Genomic DNA, 19255 nt, shown 5'->3' with positions numbered 1-19255 from the left:
GTATCTTATCATAGCCCAGTTTAGGAGTAGGTACACAAAATAAGAGTGCTTCAAGCGGTTGGTCCTGGCACATCTAAAAGACTCTCTGCCATCCACACTGGACCCACTTCAGTTTGCCTACCGTGGCAACAGGAGCACAGAAGATGCCGTCTCCATAGCACTGCACTCTGTCCTCACACACCAGGACAATAAAAACACTTATTCACGAATGCTGTTTGTTGACTTCAGCTCAGCATTCAACACTGTCATACCCTCCAAGTTACTGATCAAACTCAGAGACCTGGATATCGACAAGTCTCTCTGAATCTGGGTTATGGACTTTCTGACTAACAGACCTCAGAATGTTAGATCAGGCCACATCTGCTCCACCACCGTCACACTCAACACTGGTGTACCGCAGGGCTGTGTGCTGAGCCCCTTCCTCTACTCCTTTTTACCATCGACTGTAGGCCTGTGAACAGATTCAACACCATCATCAAATTTGCAGATGACACCACAGTGATTGGTCTAATCAGCAATATTGATGAGACTGCCTTCAGGGAGGAGATACAACATCTAGCCACTTGGAGTGCCGACAATAAACTGCTCCTTAACACCTACAAGACCAAGGAACTCATTGTGGACTTCAGAAAGGGACGAACAGGCTCACATGATCCCATCCACATCAATGGGATGGCCGTTGAGCCTGTCTCATCCTTCAAGTTCCTGGGGACCCACATCTCAAAGAACCTTTCCTGGACCACCAACACCTCCAGCCTGGTCAAGAAGGCTCACCAGCGCCTATTTTTCCTAAGGCAACTTAAGAAGAACCAGCTTTCATCAGCCGTCTTGGTGAACTTCTACCGATGCACAATAGAAAGCATCCTGACCAACTGCGTCACAGTCTGGTATGGAAGCTGCTCTGTTGCTGAGCGTAAGGCACTGCAGCGGGTGGTGAAAACTGCCCAACGCATCACAGGGACTACACTGCCAGCCATTGAAGACATCCAGAAGAAACACTGTCTGCGCCGAGCACGCAGTATTCTTAAGGACACCTCTCACCCTGCTCACAGACTGTTTCTCTCCTGCCTTCCAGCAGACGCTTCAGGCTCCCCCGGACAAAAACCAGCAGACTGAGGAACAGTTTTTTTTTCCCCAGAGCTGTCTCCCTTTTGAACTCTGCCCCTAACTGACTCTTTTGCCCCCTAATACACCCCCCACTCTCCTCTAACTTATACTCCTCACAATCACAGCACTAATTAACATTTGCACATATTCATTGCACTGATTCACTTATTTTAACTGTACATACCCACTGCACATGGAGATTTGTAATTATGTACACACCCACTGTACATATACATTTGTAATTATGTTTAGTTATCTGGCCTGAAGGTTTTTTTCAGTTTAGCATTTAATAAATGTAATGTATAACCGTATAAATCTCTTCCAGTTGTGTTTACTGGTGCTGTAAGGAGCAGCAGGCAGTGGAGGAACAAGAGTTAAATTGATAGCAGATTACTTTGACTTGAAGAGGCAGGTGATCGCACCATTAGGTGAACTGTACAATGCAGCATTCTCCATTTCAAGGTTCAAAAAGCGCTCAGCTGGAAAACAAAATCTGTCACCCTCCTTTTTCACTCTAATCGAGCTTAAAGGTGATCAATGACACAGCAGGCAGTGGAATCTGACTCTCTCTCAGTCCACAGCCTGAAAAATGTGTCACATTTTTAACATCCACACAGACCTCCTGTAAAGCTACTTAAAAAATGGGTTTTCCGGCTTAAAACAGGTGAAAAAAGGGTAAGGATACTATTTATTGGAAGTCTCAACAAATAGTCTCGCCTGACAGAAAGAAGGTCACTGGTTCGAGCCCCAACTTGGCCAGTTGTCATTTCAGTTTGGAGTTTGCATGTTCTCCTCATGTTGGCATTTCCTCCAGGTGCTCTGGTTTCCCCCACAGTCCAAAGACATGCGCTATAGGTGAATTGAATAAACTAAATTGTTCATAGTGAATGAGTGTGTATGGATATTTCTTAGTATTGGGTTGCAACTGGAACCCAATTGCACAATACGTTGTGTAAAACATGTGCTGGATCTGTTGGTGGTTTATTCTGCTGTCTCGACCCCTGATAAATAAAGGTACTAAGCCGAAGGAAAATGAATGAATGAATTAATTAATGCAATGAAATAATATAATGAAAAAAAATAGCATTGGGAATTATAATATAAAACATTCCCTATTTTCCCCATTTTTGTTAAATTAATTAATTAAATTTTATCAGTCTTAAAACACGCCAGCAGCAAAAAAAAGTGATTTATTAATTGGGTAATAAATTCAAATGTGTGCTGTTGTAGTTCATTTGCAACAGCTAGTGTATTATAATCCCATTCGCATAAAAATACCTGCTAAATAATTAGATGTAAATATATTTGTAATTTAATATATGGTTAGTATCACTGCATACTGTATGAATATAAACAAATCTTTGGCTTATATGAGGGGAAAAAGACATATGGATCTGCTCACAACCTGGGGCTTTCCTCAGATTTTAGTTCAAACTGTATTAATGATTAAACAAAGCAAGCCAAACTTTTGCAAGACTAATAAATACTTACTGTACTCGCTCTAAAGCAGCATACAAATAAAACAGAGAAAGATGGCAATATATCGACCGCCAAGTTTGTTTGCTCTTTCTGCAAAATGTCACCGCTTTGATTCATTCAGTGAATTATTGTAGCTGAATACTAAAGTTTTTGCTTACTTTTCTGCTTTTACTGAAGACGAGTTTTGTGTTGGAGACATTAATCAGAATCACAATCCCTGGGTTAGATAAAGATATTGAGATGGAATATTTACACCGGCTCAATTTTATAAATTGTAGACTGTGCTTGGACATCTAAAATAGATTTACAATCGAGTGTGTTTTTCCGAAAATTGAGCCATTTTGTGGAGTTTCATTTGAATCTTAAGTTATTTTGGATTCTGGGAAACCTTTCCAATATAACAACTTTCAGCAGCTCAGTTTCTGATATATCATGTTGCAAAATATTAAAATAAAATAAAATAGTAGATCATTATAGTGGATTATAATATAATATACACCCCCTAGGTTTTCACGATTTATGATTTTTTGCGATAAAAATCACTGATTTTGTGGTGGCAATTCCCAGAAATTTGCGTAAAATTTTGCCATAAAATTGAAAAAAAAAAAAAAAGAAAAAAAAAAATATATATATATATATATATATATATATATTTATAAATAAATGTTAAAAATTGTACGTATTTACCATATTAGGTAGCCTAATCTGACACAATGACACAAATCATTTAAATATAGCTTCTTTATTTTGGTCTCTTGTAAAGACAAGATTTAAAACAGATTGAAATGGTAGGGATTAAGCCAGAGGTAGGTTGTATAACTTTTATTTTTATCCACGATATTAGTTTCTCTCAGATTACGCTCTCCGGAGCATCTGACATCAGGTACCTCACTCAGGACATGAGAACATGAGCTAGGGCTTCCCCTACCGTAATACACCTAAAACACGGAATGCTGTAAAACTCGTCAATGGCAGGGAAGCGTTTTCTCTCGTTAAATGCAGGGAAAGATTTGAACGAAAACATTTAGCGATTTTACATGGATCATAATAGCAGCCATACTTGTAAAACACAAACAATGTCTTTCAATTCGGTCACGTCCAGCGGTCTTCATCCATGAAGCAATCTCCATCATTGTAAGCTGCTTGCTTTTCTGTCTGTTCTACTGCTCCTTTTAATAGATGTTTGCTCACACTTTATTTTGCAGTCTGACGCGCGTCAAATGCACAAAATGGCCAATTCGCACCACAGGATGCCTAATTCAATCTTTGCATTGACTTCACACGCAAACCGCGCTTCATCCGCGTCTGCACAGGCTGCAAAACAATTCCACCAGGCGCAAGTGAGACGTCGTTTTTCCGAGAGACACTCAAATACATCACGTGCGCTGCGTATGCAACGTCTGTAAGTCATGTCAAACAATTATTTGCAAACTGAAATGAATATAATTAGATTTTATGGTTTGAAATTTGATGTTTTATGAGATTAATTACATTTTTTGCAATTATTTTGCGTTTAATAAAAAAATTTGCAGGATCGCAAAAATTCCTTTTTGTTGATTTTGCGTTGGATTCAACGATCGCAGAATCGCAAAAAACTAGGGGGTCTGATAATATATCAATTTTTTATTACAATAAAAAATAAACTATTATTAGGAATTATTATACAATAAATCATTGTTTAAATAAAATTAAATAAAATAAGGGGCGTAACGGTGGCGCAGTGGGTAGCACGATCGCCTTACATCAAGAAGGCCACTGGTTCGAGTCCTGGCTGGGTCAGTTGGCATTTCTGTGTGGAGTTTGCATGTTCTCCCCATGTTCGTGTGGGTTTCCTTCAGGTGCTCCGGTTTTCTCCCACAATCCAAAGACATGCTCTATAGGTGTATTGAATAAACTAAATTGGACGTAGTGTATGTGTGTGAATGCAAGAGTGTATGGGTGTTTCCCAGTGATGGGTTGCGGATGGAAGGGCATCCACTGCATAAAACATATGCTGGATAAGTTGCCGGCTCATTCCGCTGTGGCAACACGAAAAGAAAATGAATGACTAAATGAATGAATGACATAACATAAAAACAATGAAACTAAATTAAATAAAAAATAAAAACAAAAGATTATACGTTAAATATACGATGTATGTTAAATGACAACACAAGCTATAGTAAATATAAAATGCCCTTTATTTTATTCATTCATTCATTCCACTGTGGCAACCTCTGATAAATCAGAGACAAAGGAAAATGAATGAATGAATGATATTTTATTTAAAAAAAACGGGGATAGTTTATATTATAATTCCCAATAATTGTTTTGTTTTCTATTATTATTTAGGGTGCTTTTCCACCTAGACGTTTGTTTCAGAACCTGGTGTGTTTGCCTCGTTAGCGCAGTTCGTTTGGCATATCCAGCAATCATGCTCTGTTCCACGCCAAAACAATCAGTCCGAAACCGCCTGAATGAGATGGTCTCGGCTCAATTAAAATTAACTCTGGAGCAAATCGATTGTAGTGAGAAAGCGATACGATCCAACAAACTAGCAAACCAGGCTATATCACAGTGTATTATATGAAATAGCGTCCGACTATATGAAGAGAGAATTATGAGTAAGGTGGGATGTCATTCCTACTGGCAAATCTGCATTTCATGTCGAACACAAAAGTGAAAGCATGCTAAAATATTCACGAGAGCTGTTCATCAGTTAAATTAAATATTTTAATTGAAAATTGAAAATTCGAAATCGACCGAAATTACCATCTGATCATTTTTCCAGACTGTAATATTTTGTATTAGGCCTATTGAGAAAGATCAACATTGATCTGCTTGATGATCTGACTGCAGGCTCGATGTAAGCCTATAATGCAGAATTCTAGCCAATGGTTTTAGCCAATGGTTTTTTTTAAATACATTAATTGATTTAATAGATGGATTTAACAACCCTAATCACTAAAATGAGGCTTTGAAATAGTCTTACCTCTCTGACTTATATTTGATGACGATGTCTGTGGGTATCTAAATTAAAGTGCACTTTTTCCACTTATAATGTCTCATTTTTCATTGTCATAAATTAAAATAACAATGCATGACAGCTGAGTGGAATCAGAGGGAACAAATATAAACACTGTAACAATTTTAATCCCTGTTTCAGAACAAAACAATCAAACTACAGGTGTGAAAGCACCCTTATTCTGTTTTGCTTTGTTTTCTACTGTTTTGTTTTATTGTGATAGAAAGCGTGCCCAGTGCGCACCATCTGGGCTGGACACTGACATAACCAATTGACCGGTGTCAAAGCCACTCTCGGCCACTTCCTTATCATCGATTGGCCCTTTGTTGAGGCTGAATTAAGCTGTGTCTATGTAATTAGATTACGCCAGGCTCTTCTTGCTGAGAAACGTTGGTCAGTGCTGCTGCCAGACATGCAGGACAATAACAAGTCATTTGCGTCAATTTATGCTTTCAGGAACATAAAGAACACTGCAATGAACCTGAACCAACTAATCGAGATAAAATGATTTGTAGCTTGATTAATATACTACAATTGGCTTGAACTGGGAAGCTTTGTAGACTAGATTTACATCTCAGCTACTGAAAGTGCCAGCCAGCAGCTCTAGCACTGCCATTTCAACAAAATAGATATAAAAGAATAGAATAACAGCTATGCTTCAAGTTTTTTCTTTCTTTTCTTCATTTCATTTTTGACATTTTGAAGGCATTCAGTGATTCAACAAGAGGCAATACACAGTTTGTGCTTTTTGAAAAAAAAAAATAGCCTTTTAACAGGTGGTTTGTCAAGCCCACTCACCTTTGCGAGGCGCACTCAGAATTAATACTGTTTTGGGTTGTCTGAGGATTTCTTTCTTTCTTTTTTTCTTTCTTTCTTTCCACAAATTCTCAAACATTAAACACTTACTGGTGCCAAAATGATCTTGATCTTAATTTAATTTAATTTAATTTAATTTAATTTAATTTAATTTAATTTAATTTAATTTAATTTAATTTAATTTAATTTAATTTAATTTAATTTTTCAGGTACTTCAAATTAAGGACTAAGCTGAAGGATAGTGACTTATTTTATTTTAAAAATGCAAACATTAATTATACAGTTGTTTGCTTTAATAGTTTGTTTATAATATTTTTGAGAGGTTTTTTTTTTATTGATGCTGGCATCTGTTCTGTAAAACTGTATTTAACAGCTTATGCACATTCTTTCTTATCGGATAAAATGGATAAAATCGGATAAAATTGGATAAAATGTTTATTTTACTTTGTTGTATGCAGTAGTTTTTTTATGCACATTTTCAAAATTCATGTGCGTCTTGGCATTTTTATTAGGCCTTTTTATGCAACATTCTAAAATGCACATTTAAATAGGTGAATGAAATCAACGCTAGTGAGTTCACTAAACTCAAATGTCCTCAAAAGTCTCCAGATCTCAATCCAATAGAGCAACTACACTCACCGGCCACTTTATTTGGTAAACCTTACTAGTACCGGGTTGGACCCCTTTTTGCCTTCAGAAATGCCTTAATCATTTGTGGCATAGATTCATCAAGGTACTAGAAATCATCCTCAGAAATTTTAGTCCATATTGACATAATCGCATCACACAGTTGCTGCAGATTTGTCGGCTGCACATCCATGATGCAAATCTCCCGTTCCACCACATCCCAAAGGTGATCTATTGGATTGAGATCTGGTGAATGAGGAGGCCATTTGAGTGCAGTGAACTCATTGTCATGTTTAAGAAACCAGTCTGAGATGATTCGTGCTTTATGACATGGCGCGTTATCCTGCCTAAAGTAACCATCAGAAGGTGGGTACACTGTGGTCATAAAGGGATGAACATGGTCAACGACAATACTCAGGTAAACTGTGGCTTGACACGATGCTCAACTGATACTAATTGGCCTAAAGTGGGCCAAGAAAATATCCCCCACACCATTACACCACCACCGCCAGTCTGAACTGTTGATACAAGGCAGGATAGATCCATGCTTTTATGGTGTTGATGCCAAATTCTTACCCTGACATCTGAATGTCGCAGCAGAAATCGAGACTCAAATTTCATTGAGCCTGTGTGAATTGCAGCCTCAGTTTCCTGTTCTTAGCTGACAGGAGATACACCCGGTGTGGTCTTCTGCTGCTGTGGCCCATCTGCCTCAAGGTTGGAAGTGTTATGCATTCAAAGATGCTCTTCTGCATACCTCAGTTGTAATGAGTGGTTATTTGAGTTACTGTTGCCTTTTTATCAACTCGAACCAGTCTGGCCATTCTCCTCTGACCTCTGGCATCAACAAGGCATTTGCGCCCACAGAACTGCTGCTCACTGCATATATTTTTTTAACCATTCTCTGTAAACACTATAGATGGTTGTGCATGAAAATCCCAGTAGATCAGCAGTTTATGAAATACTCTGACCAGCCCGCCTAGCACCAACAACCATGTTCAAAGTCATCTAAATCATCTCGTCCCCCATTCTGATGCTGTTTGGACTGCAGCAGATCGTCTTGACCATGTCAACATGCCTACATGCATTGAGTTGCTGCCATGTGATTGGCTGATTAGAAATTGTGTTAACCAACAGTTAAACAGGTGTATTAAATAAAATGGCCTGTGAGTGTATTGTGGACTTTTTTTTTTTCATTCGTGGAAGATATTTTTTTATGACAACAGCCAACTTGAATTTGCTGCTGCTATTACCATTAATCAACAATAAAAGACAAAATAAAATTCTAAGACTGAAATTAGAATAGGCGGTTCATTCCACTGTGGCGACCACATATTAATAAATGGACTAAGCCGAAAAGAAAATGAATGAATGACTGAAATTAGAATACATGGCCTTGAGAATAACTTTCTTTTAAATACTGTAAATTGTAGATTATAAGGCTATAGTATATATTATCTTGATGAATGATATTTCTATTTAAGCATTACAGTAGGGGCTTTTGGTTTACAATGTAAACAGAATCAAACCAAAGTCTGTGACCACAGAACCATGATACAAACTGAACTGACAATTTGACAATTTTGTGAAGCATCCCACTCCTAGCAAGAACTGTGTGCACTTGAATGTTCTCAGCATCTTTCTAATGCTATACGCTATGAAAAATTAAAGCAATTCTAAAAGGGAAAATTAAGTTCAGCCTGGCACAAGAAAGTTGGACCTTATAAAGCTGGGAATATGCATTTGACCACTGAACTTTCTAATTTGTATCAGTGTTAGCTTTTGCTAGTAATGATGTTTCCCAAATTAATAAGTGTAAACAACACACAAACTAATCACTATGCATAAGATATGCCTGACAGTATTTGTGATGAACTGATAAACTACTTAATTAGACAAAACATGAATAACAGTAGAAAGAAAAAGTCAGTTTTATCTCTATATAGTTGTCGCATCAAAAATTCATTCCTAATTATGAAACTTTTATGACACATTTTGAAGTGATTGACGTTTCTGGAGAGTTTAGTTTTTAGGCTTTCATGTAGACTCTCTTGAGAGCAAATCTGAGCCAACTAGACACTTAAAACTGATTTATAATATGTGTTTAGTACTTTTGCAAGCTCTCTACACCCCTGCATTTCAAAACACCAAACTTTAATAACAAGCCAGCTTCAAAAGACTCTTCAATATGTTCGGGGCCGTTCACACAGAATGATTTTTTTCCGTTCCAATGAGCTGCTTTTCTATTGACCTTATTCTGCAATGTGGAAAGGTGCTTGTTTTGCGATCATTTTAGAACTACCATTCATTCATGTGAGAAGTTAAAAGATCTTTAACTTTTACATTCAGCGCCGCTCTTTACATTTACATTTACATTTAGTCATTTAGCAGACGCTTTTATCCAAAGCGACTTACAAATGAGGACAAGGAAGCAATTTACACAACTATAAGAGCAGCAGTGAACAAGCGCTATAGACAAGTTTCAGGCGTGTAAAAGTCTAAGAAGCAAAACATTAGTAGAATTTTTTTTTTTTTTTTTTTTTTTTTTTTTTTTTTTTTTTTTTTTTATAGAGAGAGAGAGAGGGAGAGAGAGAGAAAGAGGGCTCAGTTAGTGGTATAGCCAGAGAGGCAATTGCAGATTAGGAGGAAAAGTGGAGACTAAACAGTTGCGTTTTTAGTCGTTTCTTGAAGACAGCAAGTGACTCTGCTGTTCTGATGTAGTTAGGGAGTTCATTCCACCAACTGGGCAGATTGAATGTGAGAGTTCGGGAAAGTGATTTCTTCCCTCTTTGGGATGGAACAACGAGGCGACGTTCATTCACAGAACGCAAGTTTCTGGAGGGCACATATATCTGCAGAAGTGAGAGCAGATACGAAGGAGCACAGCTAGAGGTCACTTTGTAAGCAAACATCAGAGCTTTGAATTTGATGCGGGCAGCAACTGGAAGCCAGTGCAAACGGGTGAGTAGCGGAGTGACATGTGCTCTTTTGGGTTCATTAAAGACCACTCGTGCTGCTGCGTTCTGAAGCAGCTGAAGAGGTTTGATAGAACTAGCTGGTAGCCCGGCTAGCAGAGAGTTGCAATAGTCCAGTTTGGAGAGGACAAGAGCTTGAACAATGAGTTGAGCTGTATGTTCAGATAGGAAGGGTCGGACCTTTCTGATGTTGTAGAGTGCGAATCTGCAAGATCGGGCAGTTTTAGAAATGTGGTCAGAGAAGTTCAGTTGGTCATCAATCGTAACTCCAAGGCTTTTTACCATTTTGGATGCAGTGATGGTTGCTCCATCCATCTGGATTGAAAAGTTATGGTGAAGAGTCGGGTTGGCAGAAACTTCAAGCATTTCCGTTTTCATGAGGTTAAGCTGGAGATGATGATCTTTCATCCAGAGTGAAATGTCTGACAGGCAGGCTGTAATGCGAGCTGGAACCGAGGGATCATCAGGGTGAAAAGAGAGGTATAGCTGGGTGTCATCAGCATAGCAGTGGTAGGAAAAACCATGTTTCTGGATGACTGTTCCTAAAGATGCCGTGTAGATAGAGAAGAGAAGTGGTCCAAGCACAGAGCCCTGAGGTACCCCAGTGTATAGATGCTGTAGGTTGGACACCTCTCCCCTCCACGACACCCTGAATGATCTGTCCGAGAGGTAGGAACTGAACCATTGAATAACAGTGCCTGTGACGCCCAGTGACTCAAGCGTAGATAGCAGGATCTGGTGGTTTACAGTGTCAAAAGCAGCTGATAAATCCAGCAAGATGAGGACAGATGATTTCGAGTCTGCTTTAGCCAGTCTGAGGTCCTCCACGACCGAGAGCAGGGCAGTCTCAGTTGAGTGGCCTTTCTTAAAGCCAGATTGCTTGTTGTCCATGAGGTTGTTTTGAGTAAGAAAGTCTAGGACTTGATTGAACACTACTTTCTCCAAAATCTTGGCCATTATTGGAAGCAGGGATACCGGTCGGTAGTTTTCAAGTAGCGTTTGATCCAGGTTGGGTTTCTTTAGCAGAGGGGTTACCCTAGCCTGCTTAAATGAAGTAGGGAATAGACCAGAGTCAAGAGATGTGTTAATTATGTGAGTCAGTGTTGGTATGACTGCAGGAGAAATGGCTTGCAGGAGATGAGAGGGAATGGGATCTAGTGGACAGGTGGTTGCATGGCTTGATAGCATGAGATTGGACACCTCAGACTCAGAGAGCTGGGAGAAAGAGGTGAGTGTGTGTGGTGTTGGTGGTGTATCTTGCGTGTTTGTTGTAGGTGCAGCAAATTGAGCACTGATTTTCGCAGTTTTGGTGCAAAAGAATGTAGCAAAGTCATCAGTAGTGAGTGTGGAGGATGCGGGTGGAGGAGGAGGGTGAAGGAGGGAGGAAAATGTTTTAAAAAGCAAGCGAGGATTGGTGGCACTGTTGACTTTCTGACGGAAGTATGTCTGCTTTGCAGAAGTAACCTCAGTCGAGAAAGAAGACAGAAGAGTTTGGTATGTTATGAGCTGTTCAGGATTTTTAGTTTTTCGCCAGCTTCTCTCAGCAGCCCGAAGTTTTGAGCGATGCTCACGGAGAACATCAGAGAGCCAGGGTGCAGGAGGACTGGCTCGGGTTGGTCTGGATGTCAGAGGGCATAGTCTGTCTAGACATGATGTTAGCGTGGAGCAGAGTGTATCAGTTGCACTGTTCGTATCAAGTGCAGAGAGTTTGGAAGATGGAGGAAGAGAGTTAGAAACAATGGTGGATAGTCTGTTGGGTGAGAGAGAGCGTAGGTTTCTGCGAAAGGCAACTAGAGTAGGAGTGTGTGGTGGCTCAGGAGTAATGTGGATGTTGAGAGAGAGAAGGAAATGATCCGATGTTTGTAGTGGAGTTACTAGTGTTTGGTCAGCGAGGCAATGTCGAGTGTAAATAAGGTCTAGTTGATTACCTGATTTGTGAGTAGCAGAAGTAGGTGCTCTTTTGAGGTCGAAAGATGCAAGCAGAGTCTGGAAGTCAGCAGCTTGAGGTCTTTCTATGTGGATGTTGAAGTCACCTAGCACCAACAAGGGAGTGTCATAATCAGAAAAAGATGAGAGAAGAACATCCAGTTCATCCAAGAAGTGACCTAATGTACCCGGTGGGCGGTAGATGACAACCACATTTATGCGAAAGGGGTGGATAATGGTGACTGCATGGAATTCAAAAGAGCTGATTTTTGGCAGGGACAGTCTCTGAGTGAATTTCCATTCTTTGGAAATCAGTAGTCCAGTCCCACCCCCTCTCCCTGTCTGACGAGGGGTGTGGGAAAGAGAGAAATTAGTAGAAAGAGCTGCATGTGTAGCAGTGTCCTCCGGTCTCAGCCAGGTTTCAGTTAGAGCCATGAGACTAAAGTCAGAATGAGTGGCTATGGAGGTAATAAAATCTGCTTTGTTAACAGCAGATTGACAATTCCAGAGGCCCACAGAGAGAGAGAGTTGTGAAATAGAGGATACATGAATTGATCGAAGGTTGTGAGGGTTGCGCCTGCAGCGTACCTCCCGTGCTCTGCGAGTATTAGTAACAACAGGAATTAGTAAACACATAATAAAGTGCAAGGAAAACAATAATGAGTGCAGAGGAAAGGAGAAAAAAAAAAAAAATAAAGTAAGAAGTACTCAAGTGCTTTGTCGGTGTCTTTGCTCGGTGGAGTCGCACAGGTAGAGTCGATGGTCTTTACCCTCGTCGGTCTTCACACGAGGCGGGCTTCACACGAGGCTGCCGCGACCGCTGCCGCGGTGAGACTAGTCGCTTATATACACCCCCGAGCGCTTTGCTGATTGAGCTCAGGTGGACACGCCTCGAGAGTAAAACACCCGAAACTGCAGCCGCGGGGGCGCGCGAAAAACCTCCGGCTCGGCACGCGAGCTCTTACAGTAAACAAAAGGAAACAGTGGCTAAAACTTGCTAGTACTAAACACAGATAGCTGAAAAACAATTTTAAATGTCCAACAACCAATACACAACCAGCTGAAACAAGTCTAACTGTTCTCTAACCAAACACTAAACACAGATAGCTGAAAACAATTTTAAATGTCCAACAACCAATACACAACCAGCTGAAACAAGTCTAACTGTTCTCTAACCAAACACTAAACACAGATAGCTGAAAACAATTTTAAATGTCCAACAACCAATACACAACCAGCTGAAACAAGTCTAAGTGTTCTCTAACCAAACACAGCAACTGAAAACAGGTCTAAATGTACTTACTCGGTGTTGCTCTCGATGCTAAGGTGCTTCTCCTGCTAGCTAGACCAAATGTGTTCAAATATATAGTCTTTACCTGGCGTTTGGACACGCCTCCAAAGTTACAAAACACCCGAAACTGCAGCCGCGGGGGCTCGCGAAAAACCTCCGGCTCGGCACGCGAGCTCTTACAGTAAACAAAAGGAAACAGTGGCTAAAACTTGCTAGTACTAAACACAGATAGCTGAAAAACAATTTTAAATGTCCAACAACCAATACACAACCAGCTGAAACAAGTCTAACTGTTCTCTAACCAAACACTAAACACAGATAGCTGAAAACAATTTTAAATGTCCAACAACCAATACACAACCAGCTGAAACAAGTCTAACTGTTCTCTAACCAAACACTAAACACAGATAGCTGAAAACAATTTTAAATGTCCAACAACCAATACACAACCAGCTGAAACAAGTCTAAGTGTTCTCTAACCAAACACAGCAACTGAAAACAGGTCTAAATGTACTTACTCGGTGTTGCTCTCGATGCTAAGGTGCTTCTCCTCCTCTTTACTGTTAGTTCCATAGCAGTGGACTAATCAGAAAACACTAGGATGTGGGACAAAGATCACAAGTTTCTGTTTTTTGCAGGCACTCAGTTCTCTCCTTTTCTGTCCTTTTTTCCAAACTGTTGTGTCCAAGACAATCTTACAGCAAATCATGACTTTTTTGATTTAGTGGCTAATTACTATGAATTGGTACAATCTCATTCATACAATTTAGTATGATTTGCTCATCCCCCAATGACGGTGGGATTAAGCGGTGGGGTTTGGTGCCACGTCTCCTTTCTAAAATTGTACATTTTCGTACAACTAAACTACGGATTCGTATGAATTAGCAACTGAACTGACAAAACGTAAAATAATTACATTCCCTCGTGAGATCAGGCTGGTTGCGTCTCACGTTTTTAGAAGCAAAAACAAATTCAGTGTTAATGAGCCCTTAACCTGTTTATATACAGTTACTGTACAGTTAATTCAGTCCTGAATTATTCGCCCCCCTGTATATATTTTCCCCAATTTCTGTTTAACAGAAAGAAGATTAGATTTTTTTCAACACATTTCTAAACATAATACAGTTGAAGTCAGAATTATTAGCCCCCGTGAATTATTAACCCCGGATTATTTTTTTCCTAAATTTCTGTTTAACGGAAAGATTTTTTTTAACACATTTCTAAACATAATAGTTTTAATAACTCATTTCTAATAACAGATTTATTTTATTTTTACCAAGATGACAATAAATAATATTTTACAAAAAAATACTAAAGACACTTCTATACAGTCTAAAGTGACATTTAAAGGCTTAACTAGGTTAACTAGGCAGGATAGGGTAATTAGGCAAATTAATGTAAAACGATGGTTTGGTCTGTAGACTAATCGAAAAAAAATTGCTCAAAGAGGCTAATAATTTTGACCTTTAAAATGGATTTTCAAAAATTAAAAACTGCTTTTATTCTAGCCGAAATAAAACAAAAAAGACTTTCTACAGAAGAAAAAATATTATCAGACATACTGTGAAAATTTACTTGATCTGTTAAACATCATTTGGGAAATATTTAAATAAATAAATAAATAAATAAATAAATAAATAAATAAATAAATAAATAAATAAATAAATAAATAAATAAATAAAGGGGGGCTAATAAATCTGACTTCAACTGTAGTTTTCATTTTCCAGTCTAAGGCTTAGTTTCTATTTCAGAGGTTGCCACAGCTGAATGAACCTCCAACTATTCCAGCATATGTTTTATGCAGCAGATGCAACCCAGTATTGAGAAACACCCACACACACTCATTCACATACTCACTCATACAATATGGACAATTTTAGTTTATCCAATTCATCTATAGCGCATGTCTTTTGACTGTGGGGGAAACCGGAGCACCTGGAGGAAACCCACACCAACACGGGGAGAACATACAAACTCCACACAGAAATGCCAACTGGCCCAACTGGGACTCAAACCAGCGACCTTTTTGCTGTGAGGCAACAGTGCTAACCACTGAGCCACTGCACCACCCTTATACCAGTTTAAATAATAATAAGTAATCAGGCAAATCATTGTATATTGATGGTTTGAAAATAAAAAATATATTGATAATATGTTAATTATATTGACGTAATTTTTTTTTTTTTTTTTTAATAAAACCTGGTTTTATTCTGGCTGAAATAAAACAAATAAGACTTTCTCCAGAAGCAAAAATATTACAGGAAATACTGTGAAAAATTCCCTGCTCTGTTAATCATTTGGGAAATATTTAAAAAAAAATGGACAGGAGGACTAATAATTTTGACTTCAACTGATATACGCATACTGTAAATCCTGAGAGGTTATAATTAACCTGTTTCTGTCAGTGTTCTGCATTATACTTGAAAACATATGGATGTTTCCTCTGAGCACGTCGGCCCAATCCATAATGCATATGCTCCTGTTGGAGATGGAGCAAATCCACATTAATTATTCATCAGCATCAGAAATAATTCATTCAGCATTTTAGGGGTTGGATTTTAAGAGTCAGAAGACACATTTTCACACATTGGACAGACTGATGTCAGAATGTGTGACTGATTATGTAACTCCATTGAAGCATTGGCTGCTTTGTATTCTGAGAACATCGTTTTAAACGGCGGCGTCACTGAATGCTGAGTTTGCTTGAAGGTAGCAGTAGCTTCTTTTTTCAGATTTTCATTATTCATGAAGTTGACAACTTTGGGATGCTTTGAGCTTCTTTCATCTGTCACTAATATTGAAGTCAGGTCAGTACATGAAAGTGACAGCATGGTTTCCCAAAGTTCTTGAGTGTTAGATTAAAATTTCACTAAACAGCCCAATTTTGGATAATGTGCAAAAGTAGAGGTGTGAACCTATACTGGTCTCACAGTTCGATTACGATTATAATGCCATCGATTCGGGTCAATTCGATATGTCGGTGCATCATGGTCCATTGACGATGCTTTCCATAAGCAGTGTTGTATTTTGGGGGGTGGCTATAACAAGCTGTCTGTATAAACACACACACGGACACACTGCACCACACTGTCTCTCATTCACACACGTACACAAACATAGACAGCACCAAACACACACGCACGCACGCGCGCACACACACACTCACATGCGCACACACACATGCCACGCGCGCTTGCTTGCTCTTTCGCTCGTGAGCGATATTGTGAGACCGCCCACTCTGTTAAAATTACACTAGAATTACCGACCACTCCCGCGCTTTTATTCAGAAATTTATTCCCGCGCTGCATGAAATCTGGTCGGGTCCCGCGACAATGCACAGGTACAGCCGCGGAAAGCATACAGCTGAGAGGAAAAGAGAGGGCAGGAAAAGTCACACCAGCAGCCGAGTGGAAAAGTCACGAAGGTGAAATGGGCCACAGTGAGAGAGAAAGAGAGAAATGGAGTACTTTCATTCCCTCAATCGCAGAGAAATAGGGGCTTCTGCTGTAAGTGCCAGTAAAAGACTTTCCAGAAAACACACACACACACACACACACACACACACACACACTGAAATTTTTTAGTTGGCGCCTGTAGTGTTGTAAATACCCGCGCTCGCCCCCCTCACGACAGAACGCATATGAGATACATGACGTCAGTACATAATAACAACCGCTTATGATTACTAAACCGATACCGAACTGTCCACGTTTGCATCGCAGTGCACCGAAGAAACAATTAATTTTGACACCCCTATGCAAAAGACAGAGGGATCTGGCAACATTTAAATAGGGTTTAAAATATTACTACTATATTGCTGCGTATTTTATTTATTTATTTATTATTTGTTTGTTTTTATTTTTTTATAGTATTATTCCCACTATTACTTGTGTTGTCATTTAATATTGTAATACATTTAAATTTGTTTCATGGTAATTTTATTTTACTTTATTTCATTTAAATATATGCATCTATTATATTATAATTCACAATAATAATATACTATTTTATTTTATTCCCACTATTGCCTGTGTTGTTTTTTTAATATTGCAATATATTTAGTTTTTATTGTTCATTTAAATTTGTTTTGTGGTTATTTTATTTTACTTTATTTGATTTTATCAATATGCTTCTATTATATTATATTTCACAATAATAATCTACTTTTTTATTTTATTTTATTTTAAACATGAGTCGCATTTTCAGAGTTTTAATCTGACATTTGAGCAACTTTGGCTGCAGTTACAATATAATGGATGCAGGGTAACCTTTTCTATTCCCAAACCACAGCAGAACGAAACACAGAGTGCCAAATAAACAGAAAAACAAGTGGAGTGATGCAGACAATAAAAAAAATAAAAAACAGAAACAAGAAACTGCTGCATAATGGCTGTTGTGCCTGTGGTTTTACCTTACATTCACTTTTTTTCTGTTGAAATTGAGAAATCAAACAAGACAGCCAACACTTTCAGTAGGAGGGATGTATTGCAATTGGTTATGTCAGTGTCCAGCCCAGATGATGCACACTAACAAATGCTTTAAAAATGAAATGAAATGAAATGAAATAAAATAAAATAAACATTAGATTGTTATTGGAATTTATAATATAATATATCAATTTTTTATAAAAACAGTAGATTGTTATAGCAAATGATCATTTAATAGATGCATATTTTTCAAAATTAAATAAAAAATAGTAGATTGTTTTTGGGAACTATAATATAATCAAAGTCCCTTTAAGGAAAGTCATTTCACTCTGCGGGCATCTTTGAATGCCTTTCAGCAAGTATGCTTGGGCACACTGTCTGAATGAGGAAACATCAAACTCTCCAAAACTGTTAGCCAAGTTTACGAATATATTACATATCTGGAACCACCAATAAAATTAAACAACTGTGTCATAAGTTTAGTTTCTAAACATCCAAATTAAACAAAATATTGATATTTTTATGCCATATTTTCAGGTAATGCACAAGCACACTTAAAAGAAACAAAATCACGACACCAACCTCATTTATGGCCATGTTACACATCATCATCTCCTGAATAATGCTCATCTGATCGTGCTGCTCTGCTAAAGTAATTCACAACTTGGTCTTAATGGCGAATCTCCTCCAGAAATGACAGAGACTTTGTTGCTATTGCTGTCATGTGATGCGTGTTTGACAGGATTAACTGTACCTCACGTTTGTTTTATACAGATTACAAACCAAAAGTGCACTTGGTTCATTTAAAAGCACAGATTTCAAGCTTTATGGGGACTTGTTACTGTGAAGCTAGTATTCGCTGAGATTCAAGTAGGCTTGTTGACCCCCAAACTGTCATAAAAGAACACATCTGGTCCGAGCTTCTCCCTGAAGAAACGTCAGTCTATACTGATCGTCGATTGGCTCATGTAGTAGGCGGGGCTTCATTTGTCATATTGACCTTTACACTTTTCCCCATTTAAAATTATACGAGTGACATGTCTTGTGTATTCTATAGTCTTTGATATAATAGATTCATATTTTAAAATAAAATAAAATAAAATAAAATAAAATAAAATAAAATAAAATAAAATAAAATAAAATAAAATAAAATAAAATAAAAATAGTAGATTGTTACAGGGAATTATACTATAATATATCTATATTTAAAAAAAATAGTGAATTGTTATTGGGGATTATAAAATAATATATCCATATTTTTAAAATAAAATAAAAGTGGTTGATTGTTATTAGGAAATATAATATTATAGATCCATATTTTTAAAATTAAATTAAATTAAATAGTACATTGTTATTAGGAATTATGATATAATAAATCCATATTTTTTAAATGAATTTAAATAAGATAGCAGATATTGATTGAGAATTATAAAATAATTTATACATATTTTTTAAAATAATAAAATAATATAGTAGATTATTTTTGGGAATAAAAACAAGATATCCATATTATTTAAAACAAAATAAAAAAAAGGAATTAAATTAAATTAAAATAGACTGGGTATGAAGGGCTAAATTAAAACCTCATAGAAGGCAATGACCT

This window comes from Danio aesculapii, chromosome 12, assembly GCF_903798145.1.
Source record: "Danio aesculapii chromosome 12, fDanAes4.1, whole genome shotgun sequence".
In the NCBI taxonomy this organism is placed as follows: domain Eukaryota; kingdom Metazoa; phylum Chordata; class Actinopteri; order Cypriniformes; family Danionidae; genus Danio; species Danio aesculapii.
This window is presented reverse-complemented; position numbering follows the sequence as displayed.